The following is a 6000-nucleotide window of genomic DNA, read 5'->3' as shown; positions in this document are numbered from 1 at the left end:
CTGCTCCGTGCCCATCGGCACTCGGGCCACCAACGTTACTCAATGACCAACCACCACAGAATGCTATTCCCTCGGCAACTAACGGACTTCCCAGAGGAAGAAGTCCCAAACTGCTGCCTGGATCCCAGGAGATTGGGGAGAGTACTGTGACAACTGAACCCCCACCAATCCCGTTGGTCATTGTTCTTTTCCAGGTTTAACTTCAGGATTATGTATCATCCAGGACCTTGCAATACGAAAGCTGAAGCTCTATCCTGCGTCACATTGTGTGGTTCACTTAACAGTCTCTGGTCAAAGAATGTAGCTTAAAAGAGAGATTTTCAATTTCAAAATTAAGCCATTGATAATCAAGCATAATAATTTGCTTCCTTTTCAGACCACAGATGTGTCATTTTATCTGAAATAAGATGGGCTTACGCTGAATGATGAACGTGATGTGAAAATTGTGTAATTAACAATTTCCTAAAATATTGTACAAAAATACTGTGTAATGAGAGTATTTTTTACTTTACAAAGCTGTGTGTGCATAAACTTTACACATGTGCTAATTACAAAGACTCTAGATTATATTACAGATCTATGTCCAACAGGTCCAGGCAAATCAAGTGTGTCCTCAAGACAAATGGTCAGACCCTCTAATAACCATCCAACAATCAAACATACGATACACAGCATGGAGCAGAAGCAATAGTTTAGTGTGACCTGTGAGCGTGGAGGAGGGATGGTTAATAGTGAGTGGGAGGTGTGAACATGGGGGTGGAAACAAATGAAGTGTTGTTTTGAGATTAGCCAATTAAAATATCTAAATAAATAAAGAAGAAAATCAAGATATACTGAGTGTTACCTACTGAGTTTTGAATATGCTAATACTGTGCTCATGATAGCAACCACTTAGACATCTTAGACTCATAATTATAAATTCATTATTTACTGCAGCACTAATCCTGCACTGCATCTGGTAGTGTATGTGAGTGTCTTAAGGGTTTGTGTTGCTATAGCACTTTTTTCATTTTTAATTTTAATGTTCAGTGTTCATGATCTAATTATAATGGTTTCATTATGGAATGATTAAACCTTTTTTTAATATTTACCTAAAGTAACAATAACCATTTCTGTATGGACATTGCTCTAGTGTTTATGTAGACATAAACAGCTGTATTCTGTTTTTACAGTAGTCATACTTACTGTCATTCACAGCTGTCTAATCATACTAAGATACAATACGTATCATATTGAGAAATGGAAAAGAAAACTTGGATTTGTGTAACATATTTCAATGCATGATATATTAAACTGCATATTTTATATTTGTTTACATCTTTAAAATATATTGGTTGGGATTGCAATCCATTTTCAATTTTATTTCAGTTTAAAGTATTCACCTGTAATTTGTCATCAGTTTGGTTTTAACACTTTGTTATACATAAACACATGGCCTGATTTGCAACTCTTGTCTGTAACAAAGCAAATCAACATACATTCATGTTAATCTAGTAGTCTTTGTTGTATATGTACATGTATGTTAATTTAGTAGTCTCTGTTGTATAAGTACGTGTATGTTAACATAGTAGTCTATGTTGTATATGTATGCATATGTTAATCTAGTAGTCTCTGTTATATATGTACGTGTATGTTAATCTACTAGTCTCTTGTATATGTACGTGTATGTTAATCTACTAGACCCTGTTGTATAAGTATGTGCATATTAATCTACTGGTCTTTGTTGTATATGTTTGTGTATGTTAATCTACTAGTCTGTGTTGTATATGTACGTGTATGTTAATATACTAGACCCTGTTGTATATGTTTGTGTATCTTAATCTAGTAGTCTGAGTTGTATATGTACATGTTTGTTAATCTACTAATCTCTGTTGTATATGTTTGTGTATGTTAATGTAGTAGTCCCTGTTGTATATGTTAATCTACTAGACCCTGTTGTATATGTACATGTATGTTAATCTAGTAGCCTCTGTTGTATATGTATATGTATATGTATATGTATAAGATGAACTGGGAGATTTTCAGACATATCCCAAAAAGCAATTATTTCTGGATAAATATTATAATAATTATAAATGTAGCCATTTCACAGAAGCTCAATAATAATCTGACCACTGCCATTTAATTGAGCATTTCTAAATATACATTAAACAAATGTGCATGCTAATTTTAGAAAATATTGTTTACATTTTACAATTTCGTACCAATACATTAAGTGGAGCTCAAATGTAACCATGGAAGCTGGAAGCTTACAGCATTCTCTGGTAGGTAAACCAACCAATCCAAAGGGAGATAAAACAATAAACACTTTTGGCTCCAATAACGCGACTTATTAGGGTTATCTTTTTAACCAAATGGCTTTGAGAATCTGTGTGTGTTGGTATCATTACATCTTTTATGTTCATGCTTAAGGCCAGCTAACATGGCTAGAAAATGACTGTGTTAAATGCATGGCATTCTGTGTTATGGGCTATGCTTTTGAAGTTATTGAAGGGGCTACCAGTTACTGTTCGTCTGGTTCGTAATAAAAAGATTACTCTTGATTAGTAGTCATTCTTGAGTCCTGAAAAAAATTCCTATTAGACCACCACTGGCAAAAAAAGTAACTGTCATGAATCACTGTGATTATAATTCCAAACTCTACAAATGAAACATAATGTAAATCTTAATTGTAATCTTAACATAAAATCCAGGTTCTTATGAAGTCTCCACAGTTCCATGCACATAACATAGTGCCACTCGGGAGTTTGACAGAGCAAAATTTATAACACTGGGATATTAAGGCTTATTATTTTGTGGGTATTTCTAATTGCCCTCTGCCACACACACACACACACACACACACACACACACACACACACACACACACACACACACACTAAATAGTCCACTAGTCATCATGTATCTCAGGAAGTGTTTTATTTTAGCCCAGCAAATGTGAATACAGAAAATATGTGGTCTAGAACAACTTATTTCAGGTGACATTCAGGCACGTTCAGTACACTAGAATACTGGATTTGATTTTACACAATAACTAGAAGGGGTTAAGTATGTACTGTGATATGTTACCTTTAATCCCCAAATAATGACATTTTTAATGAAACTACCTTTAATGAATGTCCATGGACTTAACCAAAATTGACTTGTGCAAATTATTGTTGTTTTTTTAATTGTTTTTTATATCCCCAAACATGAGCAATATGTTGTTGCAAAGATGGATGACAGATGGAGTAAACTGAGGGGCATCCTGTATTCTAGGCTGCAGATGAGAGGGAGGGTCCTTGGTAACAATGTTCTATGAAGATGAGATAGGGAGGGTCCTTGGTAACAATGTTCTATGAAGATGAGATAGGGAGGGGCCTTGGTAACACTGTCTTATGAAGATGAGATAGGAAGGGGCCTTGGTAACACTGTCTTATGAAGATGAGATAGGAAGGGGCCTTGGTAACACTGTCTTATGAAGATGAGATAGGGAGGGGCCTTGGTAACACTGTCTTATGAAGATGAGATAGGGAGGGGCCTTGGTAACACTGTCTTATGAAGATGAGATAGGGAGGGGCCTTGGTAACACTATTCTATAAAGATGAGATAGGGAGGGTCCTTGGTAACACTGTCTTATGAAGATGAGATAGGGAGGGTCCTTGGTAAAATTTCAAATATTTAAAGATTAAATTTTGATTGCAAAAATGTCCCCAGCACACATAATATACATTACAGAAGAACCGAAAATAACGTTTTAGAACGCATCATGAAAGTAAGAGTTATCATAATTATACTAATTAAGCATAAACTTTATTGACGTTGTCTCTGTGCAGCAAACAAGCAGGATCTTACTTTACAATCCTCTAATATACTGTGTCTGTGAGAAAAAGACGGACACATATTTCTCAGTGGTATGTGGTGGTTAGCGTTAGCTTGCAAACAACTATGCAAATCAAAGCACAGAATTGTGGGTGACTGGCTGGCCAGAAAAGACATTTGGAATACATTTTACAATAATGTTTGTACCAGTGTTCATGTTCTCTTTGCTGTTTCTATGTATCTTAGCAACATAGAGCAGTTCTCTGATCTTTTGGAAGGCTGTTCAATCACTTAATATATCAGACAGTAAGACATGAGAGGTATTCTTGACTGGGTGTATGATCACCTTCTCGCCACCAGAGGAAGACACCGCACTGGAAATCAGTCATCAGTGTGATCGCCTGCAGGTGATTGCGTATTTATAAAAGGGCTACTTTTGTTAAGTCTTGGTGTCTCCAGCAGACATAACATATGTTATAACATATTGGTGTTAGTGTTGCATAAGTGAAAACAGTATCTTATAAGTTTTAATCCTCATGAGTGGTTTCTTTTTGAAGCTTCCTTTTCTTACTGTTTCTTTAGAGGATTTTTTCTCCCTTCCTTCTCTATTAAATGCAGAAAGTAGAAAAAGAAAATTCAAAAACAAAAAGTGGAGAAAAAAGAAAGAAGTAGACAGAAGACATTTCTTTCTCTTACTTTCCTCATATCTCCTTCTGTTACTGCTCAGTACTGTACTGATGGTGCGACAGAACACACCTCAGCAGACGGCTAGACTGCCAGATTCCATGCCAGTTTCACCCATTTATTTATTTAACCAATTTATTATTCGTTCCCTGTTACTCATCAATCTGTGACCTTGGTGATGTTACCGTACTATAGAACACACGTCAGCAATCCCTCTGTGAATTCTCATCATAAGATCTTCCATATTAACTCCTAACCACCAGCTGGCACCGTGACTCCAGCCTTCAGATGTGAATCCCAAGAGTGGATACTGAGGATGCAGGAGTCTTCCACGCAGTGAACATGCAGCAATTCCACCTTTGAATTACATTTGAACTTTGTAATATTAGACCCTTGTTCATGGTTGATGAGCACAGACCACAGGCAAGCAGAATTAACTCTATACTTCATTCTTCCTTTTAACTCACAAAGAACAGTTTTCAAGATGCATGTGTAAAATAGAGCTTGTGCAGGCTGAGAGGAAATATTTCAGTGTCTGCAAGGACTTTTGTTGAAATTTCTATAACATTTGACTTTGTAGATGCATCATAGTGTTGATGTGTCTCTGTCCATGGTGCTGAAACAGAGCTGTTACTCTACAGGGTTGAGAAGACCGTGAGCTCCATTGCAGAGTAGATGTTGGTTATACTTTTAGTTTCTATGTTAACCTCCATTTCACTCAGTTTTATTCTCCTTCTCCTTTTTTCTCTTTATTGTTTATTCTTCTGTGACTTAAGTGAGTTAAGAAGTTCTAAACACACACATGCACATACAAATAAAAATGCAAATATTAGCCAATACCATCAGAAGGTGTGTTAAACAGGCATGTGGGAGCATTTTTAGTCTAGTTTGAAATAGAGAGCTGCTAAACTCAGTGAAGGGATGAAACAGCAAACAGAAAAGGGCTCTGTGCATCCCCATGCGGTTCTTCTCCTGTCCATCACCATAGCCATGGGTGTACAAATACTTGTTATTTCAAGTACTAACTTACTATAGGAGTCCCTTTTTTCCCCAGATGCAATTATGAGATCCAAGAAGACTGAGAGAGGCATTCAGACTAATGTCATAATAGGTTAAGGAGCTACATTCTTCACCACTTTCATTATTCAGCTTATTATATAAAAAATAAATAAATAAATAAATATTTTTTAACCCAAATTGTACCAGACCTCAGTATAACACACAGAGTGTAGTGAATGACATCTCTTCAGATCACTCATAAAAAGACTTGTAAGAATTACTGCTTGTAAGAATAGCAAATGCAATACATGACCACAAGGTGGGATCTAAGCTCCATGTACTTCAACTGATAAGCACTTCTTGATTAACAGTTTCATAAATGATGTGGCTACTGCTATAAACAAGCTTTGACATTAAAACTTTCAACAATTTCAGGAAGTTCAGGCCGAGTTTTGTTCAGCTGCTGTTCCACAGACACACGCAGGGTGAGGCCTTACACTCTGAATGTTGTGGACA

Source organism: Electrophorus electricus, chromosome 12 (genome assembly GCF_013358815.1).
Source record: "Electrophorus electricus isolate fEleEle1 chromosome 12, fEleEle1.pri, whole genome shotgun sequence".
In the NCBI taxonomy this organism is placed as follows: domain Eukaryota; kingdom Metazoa; phylum Chordata; class Actinopteri; order Gymnotiformes; family Gymnotidae; genus Electrophorus; species Electrophorus electricus.
This window is presented reverse-complemented; position numbering follows the sequence as displayed.